Genomic DNA, 22,590 nt, shown 5'->3' on the forward strand with positions numbered 1-22,590 from the left:
GAAGTCCTTTATCCCACCTTCTCTTTGGAACTTTAACAAAAGACCCCTTTGAATATTGTCCTGCTTCCTTATAGAGCAGCCTCAGCTTTGTGAACCGAAGAGGTAAGAACCTATTTAGCCCTTCTTAGCCTTTCTAGGCTTTCTAATGGTGGCAGATCACCTATAAATTCCTTCATGATCGTACGGGGTATATGTGTGAATGGGGATGACCATGTGGCTATTAGACTATTCTAATACCACTGGAGCTGAGGGCTGAAGGACTAGGCATTAGAAGGAAATCAGGGGCAAATAGGAGTTTCAGTGGAATCAGTCAGCAGAGGGAAGTGGATGATTCAACAGGAGCATGGTCTAAATTAGAACATAGACCATGTGTTACATTAGCATCAACTCTGGGCAGTGAAAGCCAAAAAGAAGTCTCTGGAATTAGTCCTACTGAAGCAGGATATCTCCCTGATCTTTTCGCATGACTTTTGACAGGGTTGCCTCATTTACTGAGCCCCGTGCTTTCAACACCTCACAGGAGGCAGTGCATAAGCAAATGAGTGCAGGAACTGGAGTGAACGAGCGCTGGAATTGGACAGCCACTTCAGCACCCATGGAATCAAACTGCACTCACTGGGACCTGCTGCACTCCACGCCTTGCAGGAGTAAGCACATGGCTGAGCAGGTGCAGGAACTATCTGGATGCTTTAGCACTGGCAGGGATGAACTCTATGCAGGTCCCATGGCAGCATCCAGGTGGGAATGCCTGAAACTCCAGAAGCCCCAGAGAGCATGTTACAGTACTCTCATAGCTCTGCCATCCATGCATGGCTTAAGTGTTAACAGTTCAGTGGACCCTTTGCCTTTTCACGTGAGGCGGCTGCCGTCTGCCAACCAGGGCAATGTGCCAGTGTGTCAGCCTTTTGTATCCACACTTGTGGCTCACAAGCTCTTGTCCAGCATTGAGGAAAAATGAGGTCACATGAACGAATTGAAGGATGGTAAATGTGACGGCTTTTATTGCTGACAAAGTGGCTCTTGGCGGGAGGGGAAGCTGAAAAGGGGATGGGATGAAAAAGTAATCTTCCCCTGAAGCTTGGCTGCCTCTGGTCGGATTCTTCTCCAAAGTTACTCCACTAAGCTGTCCCTCTGAGATCAAGCCACTTCTCTCTGATGTCCAGTCATAGTCTCATCTACTGACTGAATCTGGGGTTTTTATATGCACAGGATGGGACAGGGCAGGGCCATGGGTGGTTTAGGAAATGGCAACATTCCAGTGGGAAAACAGGGATATAAGTTCTCACTTTAGGCCACGGTTTCAGGCTTTTCAGCTTGAGGGTGGAGTTTCACCAGGGACCTGTACTTTTCTGCCTAGAATTTCTCTGCCTCCTGTCCCTATCACTAGCATACCTTAGTAGAGACTTTCAAATTGCTGATGATACCAAGGAGATATCAGCTCCCCTCTCTACTTCAGTTTCATGTGGTTACACTCCATGCATGTCCACAATTTCCAAACATAGAATCTTAAAGAGAAGTGGAACTGGCAATACTTCTGAAATAATGAGCATTTAACTGAGTCATCTGAACAGGTACCAACTTCCTAAATAGATAAACTAAATTACTGCACCAGGTGAGATTATGAGGTTAGAATTCACCTAGTTTCCCTCAACACTACACACTACTGTCTCTTGTCAGGTTAGGAACTAACAAGAAGGATAATTCCAGTTATATAAAAATGAAGGATGTATTTTTTCTTTCATAGATAAGTGTAGTGTCAATAAACTTTTCTCAACAATTACAGCTCACTATGCCATGAGCACTGAAACCAATGACCACATTTTTCTTATTCACTGTCTAAAGCACCAGTGACTATTTTGCCACTCATTATCTACTTTTGAGATGTGAAGATAAGTGAGACAATTTATTATTTTTCCTCCAAGGCATAGAGGCAGACAGCAGAGGCAGACATATAATTATGATTTTAAAAACTAAAATTTCTACCACTGATCATGAACTCATTTCCTTTCACTTTTTCTGGAGCCCTCATATCTCAGCTATCCCACTTTGTTCTAGCATGTTCACTCTTAATTGTATTAGTCATTTTTACCCTATATTTATCAATATGCAAAAGTTGTTCCTTCTTGAATAAAGGAGCAAAAACAAATTTATATGAACACTCTGCCTTTTTGGGCAGCCATCCAACTTCTGTTCTTTTCTACTTTAATGGAATTTACAATCCCTGCAGTACTTTCCCTTGCAGACTTTCTCTCTCTCTCTCTTTCTCTCTCTGGCTCTCTTGCTCTTTCTTTTTTTAATTTTCTCTGTTATCTTTTCTCCTCACTAGCTTCAGAAATCTTACCTAGGAACTAAGAATTAGCCTTAGCACCTAACAATATTCTATGGATTTCCCATTGTTAAATGGAAGAGCATATTTCTGTTCTCCTTGGCAGCTCTGGAAACCTTGATTCTGACAAGACCTTCTTTATTGATGCTTTCTTCTCTCATAGATCTAGTGAAATGCATTCTCCTATTTTCCATCCTCCTTGTTACCTCTATTATCATTCTTTTGTTTAATGTTTGTGTCTTGTTTACTGCCCACTTCCTGACCATGCAATCCTTTACTTTTCTAAGGCTGATCCACTAACTGCTTTCCAAGTATGCTGTATACATTTCCACCTCCAAAGCTTTTAGTCATCTCAAAAGCACCACTGTGAGAGCTGAAGAACACAGGGCTTGTATCACATATATTAGGGTAGAGTATTAACTCAGCTATTTAATAACTGTTTGGCCTTTGATACATTCTAAACATTTTAAGTGTGAGTTTTAATATCTGTAAAAATTGGATAATTACGTTTATATAAAACTGTTACTTGATGATTTTTAAAAAGTTAACCTTAAAAGTGACAACAATGGTTGGCATATAATGTATACTAATGAGTGACAGAAATTTTTATGTTTGGTATTCTTTCTTTTTTTTTTTTTTTTGAGACAGAGTTTCACTCTTGTTGCCCAGGCTGGTATGCAATGGCGCGATCTTGGCTCACCGCAACCTCCACCTCCCACGTTCAAACGATTCTCCTGCCTCAGCCTCCCGAGTAGCTGGGATTACAGGCATGCACCCTGACCCCGGCTAATTTTGTATTTTTAGTAGAGATGGGGTTTCTCCATGTTGGTCGCTGGTCTTGAACTCCCAACCTCAGGTGATCCACCTGCCTCGGCCTCCCGAAGTGCTGGGATTACAGGCGTGAGCCACCGCGCCCGGCCCATGTTTGGTATTCTAAGCATGTATTTTCTTTCTTTCCCCTCACACACACACACACACACACACAAACTAAACTCATTAACATTCATCAGAACTTAGTTAAAATCCTACATCTTTCAAGAAGTGAAGACTTTTTGCTCTAAATTCTAGGGTTTACTTGCACCTTGGAAGAAATTTAAAAAATATACAGTATCCATTACTCCCCTCTAAATTTTGTAAAGAGAGTTATTTAGAAGACACTTCTGTGATGATCATCATAAAGACTATGAGGTAAAAACAGGTGCTACTGTGTAGGAACCTTTCGATAGTATAGATCAATTTCATCCCTTTTAAATGTGTGCTATTGTAATCATACATGTTATTTTTACATAAATTATAAAACATACTGCATAGTGTTGTTTACTGTTTACGCAATAAATCATACTTTAAAGAGATTTACATAATAAGAACACTACTTAACCATATAGTTATTATTTCCATTACTTGTTTATTCTATGTGAATATCCACATTTCCATCTGAAGCAATTTTTCTTGTAACCTGAGGGACTTCCTTTAATTAATATCTTCAGGTTTTGCACATGTGCAAAAGTCTTTACTTCTCTTTCATCTTGGTAACATGATTTAAACAAATGCAGAATTCTAGGTTGACTATATATTTTTCAGTGTGTTAAATATTACTTCACCATCTTCTCACTTACATTGTTTCTCACAACAAATATGTCATTATCTTCATTTCTTTGTATATGACATGTCTTTTGTCTCTAGCTGTTTCTAAGAGCTTCTACCAACACTGGTTTTGAGCAAATAAATTGTGATGTACCTTAGTGTAGTTTATTTTTTTCATTTCCTCTCCTTGGAATGTATTGACCTTTTTGGATGTACAGATTTATAACTGTTATCCACTTGCAAGATAATCAAATACTATTTCTTCACATCATTTTTCTGCATTCCCTTTTCTCCTTTTTCCTTGGTGATTTTAATTACATGTAGTTAGGCTGCCCAGAAGTGTTTATCAGCTTCCTGATTCTGTGCTCATTTCTTTATTTAATTATCTGTTGTACCATGTTTTATTTTCGATAATATCAATCGCTGTGCTATCAAAGTCCTTCACCTTTTCAATGCAATATCTAATCTGCTATTGATTCCATTCAGTGCGTATCTGAGCTTTTGCATTGTAGTTCTTCTCTCCATCAGTTTAACTTCAACATTTTTTGTTTTTCATTCCTTTCCCCAAATTTTGAAAACAAGGGATACACTTTACCAAAGTGATTTTATTGTCTTTGTCTGCTAATTCTAATATCTGTTCTGTTGCTTTCTATTGATTATTTCCCTCCTCATTATAGGACATATTTCCATGACCATTTGGCAAGTCTGCTAATTTCTTGTTGAGTTCCAGACTTTCTGAATTTTAATTCATAGGTGCTGGATATTTTATATTGCTATAAATATCCTTGAACTTAATTTCAAGATGAAATTAAGTTACTTTTCAACAGTCTGATCTTTTCAGATGCTTCTCTCTCTCTTTCTCTCTCTTTCTTTTTGTTTCTGTCTATATACATGTGTGTGTGTGTGTGTGTGTGTATTTATTTATTTATTTATTTACTTATTTATTTATTTTTAGTATACTTTAAGTTCTGGGACACATGTGCAGAACATGCGGGTTTGTTACATAGGTATACATGTGCCATGGTGGTTTGCTGCACCCATCAACCTGTCATCTACATTAGGTATTTATTTTAATGCTATTACTCCCCTTGACCCCCACTCCCCAACAGGCCCTGGTGTGTGATGTTCTCCTCCCTGTGCCCATGTGTTCTCATTGTTCGACTCCCACTTATGAGTGAGAACATGCGGTGTTTTGTTTTCTGTTCCTGTGTTAGTTTGCTGAGAATGATGGTTTTCAGCTTCATCCATGTCCCCGCAAAGGACACAAATTCATTCTTTTGCATGACTGCATAGAATTCCATGGCATATATGATGGGCGTGTGGGTTGGTTCCAAGTCTTTACTATTGTGACTAGTGCTAGAATAAACATACGTGTGCATGTGTCTTTATAGTAGAATGATTTATACTCTTTTGGGTATATACCCAGTAATAGGATTGCTGGATCAAATAGTATTTCTGGTTCTACATGCTTGCAGAATCATCACATATCTTCCACAATGGTTGAACTAATTTACACTACCACCAACAGTGTAAAAGCGTTCCTTTTTCTCCACATCCTCTCCAACATCTGCTGTTTCCTGACTTTTTAATGATCGCCATTCTAACTGGCATGAAATGGTATCTCATTGTGGTTTTGATTTGCATTTCCCTGATGACCAGTGATGATAGCATTTTTTCATATGTCTGTTGGCTGTTCATATCCTTAGCCCTTTGTAAGATGGGTAGATTGCAGAGATTTTCTCCCATTCTGTAGGTTGCCTGTTCTCTCTGATGATAGTTTCTTTTGCTGTGCAGAAGTTCTTTAGTTTAAGTAGATCCCATTTTTCAATTTTGACTTTTGTTACAATTGCTTTTGGTGTTTCCATCATGACGTCTTTCCCTATGCCTATGTCCTGAATGGTATTGCCTAGATTTTCTTCTAGGGTTTTTATAGTTTTAGGTCTTACATTTAAGTCTTTAATCCATCTTGAGTTAATTTTTGTATAAGGTGCAAGGAAGGCTTCCAGTTTCAGTATTCTGCACATGGCTAGCCAGTTTTCCCAGCACCATTTATTAAATAGGGAATCTTTTCCCCATTGCTTGTTTTTGTCAGGTTTGTCAAAGATCAGATGGTTGTAGATGTGTGGTATTATTTCTGAGGCCTCTGTTCTGTTTCCTGACTCCTGTCACTTCCCGGGTGAGGTAACGTCACACCCTGCTTCTGCCCGCTCTCCGTGGGCTGCACCCAATCAGTCCCAATGAGATGAAATGGGTACCTCAGTTGGAAATGCAGAAATCACCTGCCTTCTGCATTGGTCTCGCTGAGAGCTGCAGACTAGAGCTATTCCTATTCAGTCATTTTAAGTTGCACCGGAGTAGCAATCAGTTTAAATATAATTGTTGTGTATTATCGAGGCAGGTACACTGTACCCAAATTTTTGTGAGTAATAGGATTTTACACTTACAGGCATTTTTCCTGGCTGTATGTGAGTGTGTCCCTACTAACTCACATTAATTTGGATGTTTCTTTTTCTTGTGCCAGGTAACTTCTTTATAAGCACCCACTGGTCAGTGCTCAGCTGAATTCTAAACTTGGATCTTCTGCAGATCTCCATGTTTCTATCATTGTGCATGCGCACTCTCTCCAGTATTCTGCATGTGACTTTTCACTACCTTGGTGTCTCCAGACTTTTAGTTCTATTTCTGCACCTCAACTCTATCTAACTTCTTGCTCGCAACACCAGAAAATACTCCCTAGGCAGCAAACTGTGGCAATTATGGGGGCTCACCTTATTTGTTTCCTGTTTCACGGGGATCACATTTCTCTACTGCCTTATGTATATTGTCTTAAAAATTATTGTTTCTTATATCTGATTCATGTTTTAGATTTTCATGTAGGGTTTTCTGTAGCTTTTACTCTAGCATGACCAGAAATGTAAGTCTTGTTGGAATCTGCAATGTGTTTTGATTCATTTAAATTTATAATCATGCTGACTGAGTCTTGATTTAAACATATTATTCTGTCTGAAAACTAAGTCTCTATTTCTTAATACATGTTTGCTTATTTTAGAAAAGTTTAATATTACACACATGCGCACAAATCCATACTTGTGTATTTGTGTCTGTGATTGTGTGTGTGTGTGTAAATGTATTCTCCAACTTAGGCGATATATTGCTAGGCCGGGTGTGGTGGCTCAAGCCTGTAATCCCAGCACTTTGGGAGGCCGAGACGGGTGGATCACGAGGTCAGGAGATCGAGACCATCCTGGAGAACACGGTGAAACCCCGTCTCTACTAAAAAATAAAAAAAAAAAAACTAGCCTGGCAAGGTGGTGGGCGCCTGTAGTCCCAGCTACTCGGGAGGCTGAGCCAGGAGAATGGAGTGAACCTGGAAGGCGGAGCTTGCAGTGAGCTGAGATCCGGCCACTGCACTCCAGCCTGGGTGACAGAGCAAGACTCCGTCTCAAAAAATAAATAAATAAATAAATAAAATAAATAAAAAAGTGATATATTGCTAATCCGATTCACTCAGTCATTCATTCACTTTTTAAGTAAGTATCGAATGCCTCCTTTATGCTGGTCACACTTATCAGATGGGGAGTACAGCAATAAAAATACATACAAATTTTGATTTTAAGAGTCTTAGTTTAACAAAGGAGCAGAAATCCAAATACCACATGTTCTCACTTATAAGAAGGAGTTAAACATTGAGTACACATGAACATAAAGATGGCAACAACAGATACTGGGGACTACTAGGGATGGGGGGTGGGGGCAAGGGCTGAAAGACTACCTATCGGATACTATGCATCGCTACGGGTAACTGGATCATTTGTACACTAGATTTCAGTGACATGCAATTTACTCATGTAACAAACTTGCACATGTACCTCCTGAACCTAAAATAAAAGTTAGAAAAATGAAAATAAAAATCTTACTTTTACGTAAAACAAGCTATTGAATAATGTAATACGGTTTATTCTTTTTATTTCCTTTGTAGCTTCTTATACACTGTGGGTCTTAAAGTAGTTAAATGTTAATTGAAAATATAATTTTAAATTTAAAAGAAAATGATAAAATAAGTATAATGTTTAAATTCTAATGCTATGCCTGTGCAAACACATGTTTGTGTTTCTATAGTGTGATATAAATGATTTGGACTTTTCTTTTGAATGTGAGTTAAAGATTAATATGTAAGATTTTTCCTCTACATGCTACCTCCCAAATATACTTCCAAAGTTTTTGGTTTTTAATGCATTTGATGATGCTTAATTAATTCGAATATTTTTAAAGTCAGCTCTTCTATTACTATGATAATATTTCAAATTTAAAGGCCCATTTTTAACGTATTTCTTAAGTCATTTGTTACAAGTATGAAATAAGTACCTTGAGTCAATTTGACTTCATTTTACTTTTTTATCTTATTTTTTTTTAAGACAAGTTTCCCCAGACTGGAGTGCAGTGGCATAATCCTGGCTCACTGCAGCATTGATCTCCTGGGCTCAAGAGATTCCTCTGCCTCAACCTCTCAAGTAGCTGGGGATACAGGCGTGTGTCACCATACCTGGCTAATACTTTAAATTTTTTTGTAGCCATCAAGTCTCACCATATTGCCAAGGCTGGTCTCCAACTCCTGACCTCAAGTGATACTTCTATTTGGCCTCCCAAAGTACTGGCATTACAGACACAAGCCACTGCACCTAATGCATTTTATGTTTTTATTATTTACATCAGTGGATTGAGTCCTTCTTTCTTTTACTAATGGTATATAGAAAATGTAAATGAATATTTTATTTAAGTGCTGTCATGGCATTGATCACATGTACAGTAAACTTTCTGCAAAAAACAAAGCAATCTACTTACAGAAGGCAGCTCTGATATTTTTTGTCCTTAATTGTGTCACTATGGAACTGTAATGTATTTCTATATGACTTGCATAAAATTTAGTTACATAAGTATGCTTATAAACATAATTAGAAATATCCATAAAAATTGCCTTTCTAGTTCTTAAATTTTAAATAAATGTATCTTATTTTAACTTTCTTTTATTTTAAAGTTTTTATATAAATGCTAAACATTTATAGAACCTACACTCAAAATTACCTTTGGGAATATCAAAAGACACTTCTCAACAGAAGACATACAGTAGGCCAACAAGCATATGAAAACATGCTTAACATCAGTAATCATTAGAGAAATGCAAATAAAAACCACAATGCCATACCAGCTCATACCAGTCAGAATGGCTATTATAAGAAGTGAAAAATAATAGATGTTGTCAAGGTTGCAGAGTAAAGAGAGCACGTATTACACCACTGGTGGGAATGTAAGTTAGTCCAGTTACTGTAAAAAGCAGTTTGAAGATTTCTCTAAGAACTTAAAACAGAAGTACCATTTAACCCAGCAATCCCATTCCTGGGATATATTCAAAGGAAAATAAATAATTCCATCATAAAGACACACGTACTCATATGTTCATTGCCATACTATTTGCAATAGCATAATTTTGAAATCAACCTAGATGCCTACCAGTGGTGGACTAGATGAAGAAAATGTGTCACATATACACCATGGATTACTATGCAGCCATAAAAAAAAGAATGAAATTAATCCTTTGCAACAATATGGATACAGCTAGAGGCCATTATATTTAGTAAATTAATGCAGGAATAGAAATCCAAATACCACATTTTCTCACTTACAAGTGGGTGCTAAACATTGAATAGACATGCACAAAAGAGAGGAACAAAAGACATCAGCACTTACTTGAGGATGGAGAGTAGGAGGCTGAGGACCAAAAAAATATTTGCTGGGCACTATGATCACCACCTGAGTGATGAAATAATTTGTACACAAAACCCCAGCGACAGTCAATTTACCCATGTAACAAACCTGCACATGTACCTCCTGAAGTTAAAATTAAAATTACAAAAAAATTACCTTTGGCCTTCAAGGTTACTTTTTAACTGGCAATGTTTTTATAATCACATATATAAATATACATGCCATATATATATATAATTCTAATTGATAATATATATAATTATAAAGAAATTATATATAACGTGTGTGTGTGTGTGTGTGTGTTTGGTGCATTTCAGCTTATTGACATCTTTTAGCCAAATCTATGTGAGATGTAGGAATGCAAATATTATGGTTTATGTACGTTATTGGGGTGACATTTTAAATTATTTTTTCAAAATTTATTGTATGTCAATGGAAAATTGATTTATTAGTTTTCCTTTGTTGTTATTCAAAGACAACTTTAGGAGAGCGGTAGAGCAGGACAGACAAATAGAAAGCTACACCAATTGTGCCCCCTGCAACGACATCAATTTATCAGCTATCTACATAATAAAAAAACCTTCATAAGAACTAACAACCAGGTAAAGACCCACAGTACCTGCTTTTAACTTTATATCACTGAAAGGGGCATTGAAGATGTAAGAAAAACAGTCTTGAATTGTGGACACCACCCCTTTTCCATCTTACCGCAGCAGCGGTGTGGTGCAGAAAGCATTTCTATGCATGTGGGAGTGGGAGACTGCAGCAATTGTGAAGCATTGAACTCAGTGTTGCCCTGTTATAACAGAAAACAAAACCAGATCAAACTCAGCTAATACCTGCACATGGAGAGGACATTTAAACCAGCACTAGCCAGAGGGGAATCTCTGATCCCAGCTTTCCACACTTGGGTTCCCAAAAGACTGGCCACTATGGGGTAAAATGCTCTGGGGCCCTAAGTCTGAATTTAGCAGAGACCGTGGACTGTGGGAGCATATGACCTACTGAGACAGCAGCCTGAGTGGCTAAGTGGCTGCTAGTATCACTGCTCCCCTTTTCTCAGGCTGCACAACTCATCGGTCCAAAAGAGACACCTTTCCTCTGCTTGAGGAGAGGAGAGGGAAGAATGGAAAAGGATGTGGTCATGCATCTTGGATACCAGCTCAGCCACAGCAGGATAGAGCACTGGTCAGAGTTCTGAGGCTCTTTTTTGAGATCCTAGCTCCTAGACAACATTTCTAGACACATTCTGAGCCAGAAGGGAACCTACTGCCTTAAAGGAATAATCCCAGTCCTGACAGGAATTGTCACTGGCTAACTGAAGAGCCCTTGGGCCCTGAATAACCAGTAGCAATACCGAGGTACTATGTCGAGGGCCTTGGGTGAGACTCAAGCTTGCTGGCTTCAGGTGCGACTCAGGACCTATCTAGCAATGGTGACTATGGGGTGAGACTCCTTCCACTCGAGAAAAGTGAAGAGAGAAGTAAAGGGGACTTTATCTTGCACCTTAGATACCAGTTTGGCCAAAAGGGGTTAGAACACCCAGGAGGCTCTTGGGGTCTCCAATTCCAGGACTTAGCTCTTGGATAGTGTTTCTGGACCTGCCCTGGGCCAGACGGGAGCCCACTGCTTTGAAGGGTGAGTCCTAGGCCAGAGAGCATTCACCACAAGCTGACTGAAGAGCCCGTGGGCATTAAGGGAACATCAATGACAGTTTGGCAGTACACCCATGGGCCTGTGGTGGTGGTGGTGGTGGACATGAGGCGAGGCTCCTCTGCCTTTGAAAAGGACAGGAAAGAGTGGGAAGAACTGTGTCTCATAGTTTGAGTGTCAGCTCAGTCACAGTACAATAGAATACCAGGTAGGATTCTAAGGTTTTTGACTCTAGTCCTTGGCTTCTAAACAACACTTGTGGTCTAAACAACACTTGAGGATGGAGAGTAGGAGGCTGAGGACCAAAAATATATTTGCTGGGCACTATGATCACCACCTGAGTGATGAAATAATTTGTACACAAAACCCCAGCGACAGTCAATTTACTCATCTAACAAACCTTCCCCTCCGGGGCCTAAGGAAACTTGCACACCCCCATCCCTGGAAGAAAAGGACACAGGCCTGGCCAGCTTTTATACCTGCAACTTTTGGAGCCCAAGGCCTTGAATGAACATAGGCCATAGCCAGGGATTGGCTACAACATGCCATGGGCGAGACCCAATGCTGCACTGGCCTCAAGTCTGACTTAGCACAGTCATAGTGATAGTGCCAGCAGAGGTGTTTGTGTCACTTCACTCCTAGCTCCAGGTGACTCAGAACTGAGAGAAAGAGAGAGACAGTGAGAGAGAGAGAGAGAGAGAAAGAGAGAGAGAGAGAAACTCCATTTGTTTGGGAGAAAGTAAGGAAAGAAAATAGAAGTCTCTGCCTGGTAACCCACAGAATTCTTACAGATCTTATCAAAGACCATCATGGCAGTTCCTTTAGGAGTCTAAGAACCACAGTGTCACTGGGATTAGGGTGCCTCCTAAAGCAGACACAGTTTATATCACAACACCCAAGTCCTTTGGGATGTCTGGAGAACCTTCCCAAAGACAAATACAAACAAGCCAAGACTGAGAAGACTACAATACATTTTCCTAACTCTTCAATGCCCAAGCATTGATGAACATCTGAAAGTTTCAAGAACATCCAGGAAAACATGAGCTCCAAGATAACACAGAGAGGAAAATTAGAGTTCTATCACACAAGTTTAGCAAATAGATTGAAATAATTAAAAAGAAACAAGCATAAATTCTGCAGCTGAAAAATGAAACTGGCATACTGAAGAATGCATAAGAGTCTTTTAATAGCAGAATTGATCAAGAAGGGGAAAGAATTAGTGAGCTCGAAGTCAGGCTATTTGAAAATACACAGTCAGAGGAGACAAAAGAAAAAAGAATAAAAACCAATGAAGCACATGTGTAGAATCTAGTCAATAGCCTCATAAAAGCAAATCTAAAAGAGTTACTGGCCTTAAAGAAAAGGTAGAGAAAGAGAAAGGGTAGAAAGTTTATCCAAATGGATAATAACAGAGGACTTACCAAACCTAGAGAAAGATATCAATATTCAAGGACAAGAAGGTTATAGAACACCAAGCAGGGTTAACCAAAGAAGACTACCTCAAGGCATTTAATAATCAAATTCTCAAAAGTCAAAGATAAATAAAAGATCTTAAAAGCAACAAGAGAAAATAAATAAAATACAATGAAGCTCTAGGACTTCTGGCAGCAGATTTTTCAGTGGCAACCTTACAGGCCAGGAGAAAGTAGCATGAAATATTTAAAGTGCTGAAGAAAAGAAAATTTATTCTAGAATAGTGTATTCAGAGAAAATATCTTTCAAATGTGAAGGAGAAATAAAGACTTTATCAGACAAACAAAGATGAAGGATTTCATCAGCACCAGACCTGTCCTACAATAAATGCTAAAGCAAGTACTTAAAACAGAAAGAAAAGAACATTAGTGAGCAATAAAAAATCACCTGATGGTACAGAACTTATTGGTAGTAGTAAGTACCCAGAAAAACACAGAATATTATAATTGTAATATATATAATTATTACAATTACAAACCACTGTAATTGTGGTTTGTAAGCTACTCTTATCTTAAGTAAAAAGATTAAATGATGACCAATCAAAATATTCATTAATAACAACAATTTTTCAAGACATAGTACAATAGAATACAAATCGAAATGAAAAAAAGTTAAAATGTGAGGGGATGAAGTTAAGGCATAGAATTTTTATTAGTTTTATTTTTGCTTATTTGTTTGCAAATCACATTAAGTTTTTATCAGGTTAAAATAATGGATTATAAGATAGTATTTGCAAGCCTCATGGTAATTTCAAATCAAAATACATACAAAAGACACACAAAAAAATAAAAAGCAAGAAACAAAATCATATCACCAAAGAAAATCACCTTCACTAAAGGAAGACAGGAAGAATAGAGAGAAGAGAAAACAACTGGTAAACAATTGACAAAATGGCAGAAACAAGTCTTTACTTATAAATAAGAACATTGAATGTAAATAGACCGAATGTAAATGGATTGAATGTAAATGTAAATTGGAATGTAAAAACTTTCCAATTAGAAGACATAGAGTGGCTGAATGAATAAAAAAATGACCCACCAATCTGTTGCCTACATGAAACACATTTCACCTATAAAGACATACATAGACTGAAAATAAGAAATAGAAAAAGATAGTTTTCATGTCAATGGAAACTACAAAAGAGCAGTATTAGTTATACTGATTGATATTAGACAAAGTAGATTTTAATACAATAAATATAAAAAGAGACAAGTAAGGTCACTATATAACAATTAAGTGGTCAATTCAGCAAGATAATATAACAATTTTAAACACATACACATCCAACATGGGAGCACCCAAATATATAAAGGAGATATTGTTAGAGCTAAAGAGAGAGACAGGCTCCAATACAATAATAGCTAGAGACTTCACCCCATTTTCAGCATTAGACAGATCTTCCAGACAGAAAATCAACCAGGAACCATCAGACTGCAGAATATACACCATTTTCCTCAGCACATTGGTTATTCTCAAAAATACACTATATATTACATCACAAAAAAGTCTTATACAAAAAAATAAAATAATACGAAGAATCTTCTTTGACCACAGTGGAATTAAACTAGACATCAATAACAAGAGGAATTTTGGAAACTATGCAAATACATGAAAATTAAACAATATGCTCCCAAATGATCAGTGGATCAATGAAGAAACTAAGGAAACAATGGAAAAAAACGTTGAAACAAATAATAATGGAATTGCAACATACCAAAACCTATGGGATACAGCAAGAGCAGTACAAAGTGGACAGTTTAGAGCTATAAGCACCTACATAAAAATAAATAAATAAAAAATAAAAAAATAAAAAAATAAAAACCTAAGTAAATTACCGAATGAAACATCTTAAAGAACTAGAAAAGCAAGAGTAAACCAAACACAAAATAAGTAGAAGAAAAAAAGTAATGTAGATCAGAGCAGAAATAAATAAAATTGAAATGAGGAAACATAATAAAAAGGATCGATGACACAAAAAGTTGGGATTTTCTGAAAAACAAACAAAATTGACAAACCTTTAGCCGGACTAACTTAAAAAAAAGAAAATACAAATAAATAAAATCAAGGATGAAAAAGGATACATTAAAACTGATAACATAGAAATTCATAGGATCACTGTTGGCTACTAAGAACAATTACAGGCCAATAAGTTGTAAAATTTAGAAGAAATGGATACATTCATAGACACATATAACATATCACAATTGAACCATGAAGAAATAAAAAATCTGAACAGATCGATAACAGGTAATGAGATCAAAGCCATAAAAAAAAAAAAAAAAAGTCTCAATAAAGAAAAGTCCAGGACCTGATGGCTTCACTGCTGAATTCTACCAAACATGTAAAGGAATAACAATCCTTTTCAAACTAATTTGAAAAATAGAAGAGGAAGGAATACTTCCAATTTCATTCTAGGAGACCAGTATTACCCTGATTCTAAAGCCAGACAATGACACATAAAAAATGACAGACTAATATATCTGATGAATATTGATGCAAAAATCCTCAGCAAAATACAAGCCAACTGAATTCAACAATATGTAAATGACATTATTCATCATGAGTAAGTGGGATTTATCCCAGAAATGCAAGCGTGGTTCAATATATGCAAATCAATCTGTGTTACATTATATGAACAGAATGAAGGGCAAAACCATATGATCATTTCAATTGATGCTGAAAAGCATTTGATATAACTCAATATGCTTTCATGATAAAAACCCCCAAAAACTGGGTATAGAAGAAATATATTTCAACATTTAAATAGCCACGCCATGTATAACAGATTGAGAGCTACTATTATACTGCATAGGCAAAGACCAGAAAGCTTCTTTCTAGTATTTATAACACAACAAGGATATTCACTTTCGCCTGTTATTCAAGATAGTACTGGAAGTCCTAGCTAGAGCATTCAGACAGGAGAAAGATATAAAGGATATTCAAATTGAAAGAAAGAAGTCAAATTATTTATTTTTGGCAGAGGACATGATCTTATATTTGGAAAAGCTAATGATTCCACCAAAAACTATTCAACCTGATAAACAAATTTAGTAAAGTTGTGGGATACAAAATCAACATACAAAAATCAGTAGCATTTCTATATATGCTAACAGTGAACAATCTGAAAAATAAATCAGAAAAGTAATCCCATTTGTACTAACAGCAAATAAAAATTAAATTCCTAGGAATTAATTTAACCAAAGAAGTGAAAGATCTCTACAATGAGAACTATAAAACACTGATGAAATAAATTAATGAGGACACAAATAATGGAATGTGATTTTATGTTCATGGATTGGAAGAATCAATATTGTGAAAATGTCCATAGTACGCAAAGCAATCTACAGATTCAATGCAATCCCTAAATACCAATGTCATTCCTCACAGAAACAGAAAAAACAATCCTAAAATGTATATAGAACCACAAGAAACCAAGAATAGTCAAAGTTGTCTTAAGTAAAAAGAACAAAACTGAAAGAATCATATTATCTAACTTCAAATTATAATACAGAGCTATGGTTACTGAAACAGCATGGTGTTGGCATAAAAATAGACACATAGAGCAACGGAACTGAATAGAGATCCCAGAAACAAATCCACACACGTACAGTGCACTCATTTTCAACAAAGGCGCCAAGAACATACACTGGAGAAAGGACAGTTTATTTAATAAACAGTGCTGAGAAAGCTGGATGTCCATATGTAGATGGATGAAATGAGACCCCATACCTTGTCATATTAAGAAAAATTAAATAAAGTGAATCAAAGACTTAAACATAAGATCTCAAGTTACGAAACTCCTGCAAGAAGATTCCACGACATTGATCTGGGAAAAATATTTGTGAGTAATATCCCACTAGCACAGGCAACCAAAGCAAAAACGGGCAAGTGAAATAAAATTCAGTTAAAAAGTTTCTTTGCAGCAAAGGAAACAATTAACAAAGTGAAGAGATAACACCCAGAATGGGAGAAAATATTTGCAAACTATCCATCTGACAAGGGATTAATAATCAGACTATATGAAGAGCTCAAACGACTCTACAGGAAAAAAATTGATACCCCAAATTTTAAAATGGCAAAAGATTTGGATAGACAATTCTCAAAAAAAGACATACAAATGAAATACAGGTGTATAAAAAGGTGCTCACCACCATTGATCATCAGAGAAAGTAAATCAAAACTACAATGAGATATCATCCCACTCCAGTTAAAATAGCTTATATCCAAAAGACAGGCAATAACAAATGCTGGGAAGAATGTGGAGAAAAGGGGGGCCTTGTACACTGTAGGTGCAAATGTAAATTCACGCCACCACTCTCATGAATAGTTTGAAGCTTCCTCAAGAAACTAAACATGGAGCTATCACATTATTCAGCAATGCCGCTGCTGGGTCTATACCCAAAAAGAAAGAAAATCTATATATAAAATAGATATTTGCACTCTCATGTTTGTTGCAGCATTGTTCACAATTACTGAAATTTGGAAGCAACATATGTGTCTATCAACAGATGACTGAATAAAGAAAATGTCATGCTTTTGGCCAGGCATGGCGGCTTATGCCTGTAATCCCAGCACTTTGGGAGGCCGAGTCAGGTGGATAACGAGGTCAAGAGATCAAGACCACCCTGGCCAACATAGTGAAATCCCTTCTCTACTAAACATACAAAAATTAGTTGGGTGTGGTGGCACAAGCTTGTAGTCCCAGCTACTTGGGAGGTTGAGGCAGGAGAATTGCTTGAACCCAGGAGGTGGAGGTTGAAGTGAGCCGAGATCGCGCCACTGCACTCCAGCCTGGTGACAGAGCGAGACTCCATCTCAAAAAAAGAAAAATAAAAAGAAAGAAAATGTGGTACTTTTACACAATAGAGTACTGTTTAACCATACAAAAGAATGAGATCCTGTAATTTGCAACAACGTGTATGAATCTGGAGATCATTATGTTAAGTGAAATAAGCCAAATGCAGAAAGACAAATATCCTGTGTTCTCAGTTATTTGTTGGATCAAAACTCAAAACAATTGAACTCGTGGAGATAAAGAGTAGAAAGATGGTTCCCAGAGGCTGGGTAGGGTAGTGGGGTGGGGTGGGGTGGAGGTAGGGGGAAAATGGGATGTTTAATGGGTAAAAAAAAGAATTGAAAGAATGAGTAAGACCTAGTGCTTGATAGCACAACAGGGTGACTGTCGTCAATAACACTTAAAAATACCTAAAAGTGTATAACTGGATATTTTGTACCACAGAGGATAAATGTGCGAGGGGATAGATATCTCATTTTATGTCGTGTGATTATTACGCATTGCATGCCTGTATCAAAACATCTTATGCACCCCACAAATATATACATTTACAGTATACCCATCAAAATAAAAATTAAAAATTAAAATAAAAATAGATTTTAAAAAGGACATCTTAAATACAAGTATGACATATGTCTCTAAATATAAAGACTATAAATAGATATGTTTCTCTTTAAATATTCAGAAATAGAAAGGCAACTTAACATGATATTTTAGATGGGGCCCACTTAATCTTAGATTTCTAAATATTCAAAAAGTTTCATCTTTATTTTGGTCAAAATCTGCAGCTAATTTAACTCACAATCTTCGTATTGTTTTATTTTTCTCTTGTGCTCTGTCAACTCTAATCAGTTTCTCTTTTCTAAACAAATATCTAATGTTTTGTGAGTATATCCCTTTGAAAATTTGCCTAACATTGATTCCAGTGTCCTACTTATCTCTTTTAATTTCAGATCAATTTGGAGATTTTGGAGATTATTTCTAAGTATCACATTTGTATTATTGAAAGTAATTTATTTCAGTTGATATAACTTATGTCCTTCTAACAGCAGGAATGTATTTCATATATAATCTTAGCGTACGTGAAAATATTGATATTCACCTTATCACAGTTATTTTGGTGGTATGAGGAGTAGATACAATTGGACGACAATTTAACTCACAATGATTTCTCCTGGAGCCATGGCAATGCTTTTAACTTCTTTTTTTCCCCAGGCAAGTCAACTGACTCACCCCATGGAAGTGCCCCTGGGTGAAGATCCCTCACGCTCACTAACTTTTGCCTCAAGGCTTGCCTGTCTTCTAAGGATTAATTGATGATCTTGTTTCAATTCTTTGAATTATTTCACTATAATTTCAACAAATATTCTTTTTGCTTAAATTAGGCAAGGTTGGCCGGGCGCGGTGGCTCAAGCCTGTAATCCCAGCACTTTGGGAGGCCCAGACGGGCGGATCACGAGGTCAGGAGATGGAGACCATCCTGGCTAACACGGTGAAACCCTGTCTCTACTAAAAAATACAAAAAACTAGCCGGGCGATTTGGCGGGCGCCTGTAGTCCCAGCTACTCGGGAGGCTGAGGCAGGAGAATGGCCTAAACCTAGGAGGCGGAGCTTGCAGTGAGCTGAGATCCGGCCACCGCACTCCAGCCTGGGCGGCAGAGCGAGACTCCGTGTCAAAAAAAAAAAAAAAAAAAAAAAAAATTAGGCAAGGTTAATTTTTGAATAAAAATCAGAGAAGTTGGTCTAACACAGAGACAGTATACAAAGTTTGAAATCTACTGTACACAAATACTAAATACTAATGTTGGTTACTTGGGGGACATATTTTAAGAATGGGTGAGCTATTTTTATATTTGTAGTCCTTATTGATTTGTTTTTCTAAGACCAGCTGCTTGGGCGCAAAAGAACCACCGGGTAGGCAAGTGTAGGAGCAAAACTGCAAGTTTATTTTTGGTCACCTAAGGTGTGGGGGTGAAGTCTGTCGGCCTGCGGCGAAGGAGGCCGGCAGAGTCCCCCCTGGGGCTCTCCGACGGACTTCCCACAGTCCCGACATCCCGACAGGAGTGGGGCTGTGAGAAGGTCTCGTGGCTCACTGGCCAAGAGTGGCTTTTCTAGGAGTGGGAGGGCAATAGGCGGGGCACGGGCGTGTTGGGGGGCGTTCCGCAGGTGCGACCAGGTAAATCTTGGTCTCTTTGCATTGACGTCACCTGGCGCATGCCCAGTTGATCTGCACCTTCCTGGGCAGGGCTGCATTTGCGCGCGGGCGGGAAGAGTTGGTGGTGAAGAAGAACCCGGAAATGCACCATCCTGCCTCCGTTTGTCCAAACACTTATATTTATATGTGTATGATTTTTTAAGCAAACTATTGCGGCAGCATAATCCATGTTAAAATAAATGTCTTCATTTTGAAAACAGCCTTGATGTATGGGTTTGGATGTAAAAAATGAACACCATTCCTTTTTTGGAATGTTCTGAAATACAGGGAAAAACAAGTGGATAGGTGAATTCTTCTGGAAATGGAAAGAAGAACTTTGAGATTTCATAATCATCTCTGCAGTGAAGAAAGAAAGATGCTGCAGGAATGTAAGTAAAGATCTAATAATCTGATTATTGTGGCCTGAGAATACCAGGCTGGCCTCTAAGGCATCTGTGACAGAGCATAGACAATTGCCAGGCACACTGACATTAACGTTGGTTTCTACAACATGGTGCACACAAAACAAAACAAAAAAAATGATGCTAACATTGCTGTTGTTTAGATGAAGAAGAGTTTTGTCCAACATGGAGTATGGAGGGAACAAAAATAAGAAGGAAGCTGGAAGAGGAAGGCTGATGAAGGTTGTGGGAGGGCAGTCTGGGTGGAGGCTGTAGCAGGAGCTAAATCTGAAGACAGTCCTCCCCTGAAAGCCTTTGGAGATAAGCAAAATGTCTCTGGACTTTTCCAAACACAGAGAATGAGCATTCAGCTACTTTTAGGAAAAGTACAATGGAATGTTGGAAAATTTTGTGCCATTCAAGTTCGAGGTACACCAGGTTACCATTCACAATAGGACTTTTCTTGGACATAAAGTTAGCAATATGATAAAAGAGTTTAGGCGGATGAGTCATTAGACCAGTGAATTTTATATTTTATAGCACTTCAGTTAAATCACTTTGTTTACTCAGTCTTCTCACAGATACATTATATGCAAATAATATATTCTTCCTTCTCAAGTTTATTCTTCATTTAGCTTAAAAATATTGACTGACATTCTATTTAAGTAAGCCTCTTACCTTAAAATAAACTTAGATTCACAGAAAAATTGTGCAGATATCACAGAGTTCCCATATAACCTTATATATTTTTATTATTATTATCATGGTAACAAATTACCACAAATGTAGCATCTTAAAAGCAAAACAAAACAAAACAAAACCCAAAAAACTCCAATTCATCATCTACAGTTCTGTAGGTAAGAAGTTGGATACGGTCGCACAGGGCTAAAATCAAGTTGTCCACGGAGCTGTGTTTCTCTCTGAAGGCTCCAGGAGAGACTTGATTTCCATCTTCTACTGGACACCCACATTCCATAGCTCCCAGTCCCTCTCCTCCACCTTCAAAGGCAATGTTGACTGATAGAGTTTCTTTCGTGCTTCAAATTATTACTCTCCTTATTCTCTTGTCTCACCTCTCTCAACACAATCAGGATAAGTTCTGTGCAATCAGGATTTTTGTGATTAGAGTGGGCCCACACAGATAATCCAGTATAACCTCCTTACCTTGGGATGTTCAAAGTAACATATCCACAGGTTCAGGGTATTAGGACCTGGACATCTTTGTGCCAAAATGTTGCTCTGCCTATTGGACCCATACCAGAATTCTGCTATTATTAACATCTCATATTATGATATCTATGTCAGAAATAATGATGCAATATTGACACATTATTATCAACTAATGTCCATATTGCTTTCAAATTTCTTTAGTTTTCAACAAATGTCTTTCTTCTGTTCCAGAAGAACATACAGGATAGCACTACATTTAGTTCTCATGTCCTTAGGCACCTCTTAGCCCAGTTTCTCTGACTTCCCTTGTTTTTGATGACTTTGATAGTTTTGAGGATTGCTCATGGAAGTCTCTCAATAATGACATGAAAGAATGAGGAGTTATGCTCACACATGAACTCCAACATTAAGAAATAAAGAGTTATGCTCCAACTCCTTAAGGGTAAATTATCTAAGTAAATTACCTGGCATTCTATTGCACAAGAAATGGAGTTTTGTCCTCATTTATTTATTCAATCATGTATTTTTGTAAGTAGGGACTCATGTATTTTTTCTAGACTTTCAGTTATAATACTAACTTTTTTTTGTTCAAATGATCCCAGGTTTGAAAATTGGGAGCACTTTCAATAGGCTTCTGAGCCCTTTTAACATAGCCCATCATTGTGTTTGTGTGTGTGTGTGTGTGTGTGTGTGTGTGTGCGCGCGCTAGCACTTTCTTACCTTTTGTCACTAAAGAAGCTCTGGACTCACCTTGCATATCTCTTGGCCCAATTTTAGAAGCATCATTTATCCAAGGATCCCTGGGTCCTTTTATTGGAAAATAATATTACAAACCAATCTTTGGGTGCTAGGTTTGCTGATTGCTACAGGATTATTATTGCTTCTAGGCCTTCTCATATGGCCTATATCTATAAATATCTCTGTATGTGTCTTAGTCTGTTTGGGTTGCTGTGGCAAAAAACATTGACTGGGTGGCTTACAAACAGACATTTCTTTCTCACAGTTCTGGATGTTGAGAAGTCCAAGATTAATGCACTGGAAAATTTGGTGTCTGGTGAAGTCCTGTTTCCTGGTTCATATATGGTGCCTTTTAGCTGGGTCCTCACATGGTGGCTGGGGTAAATAAGCTGTGTGTGTGTGTGTGTGTGTGTGTGTGTGTGTGTTTTATAAGGGCACAAATGCCATTCATGATAGCTCTGTCCTCATGACTTAATTACCTCTCCAAATATCT

This window comes from Piliocolobus tephrosceles, chromosome 2, assembly GCF_002776525.5.
Source record: "Piliocolobus tephrosceles isolate RC106 chromosome 2, ASM277652v3, whole genome shotgun sequence".
Taxonomy (NCBI): Eukaryota; Metazoa; Chordata; class Mammalia; order Primates; family Cercopithecidae; genus Piliocolobus; species Piliocolobus tephrosceles.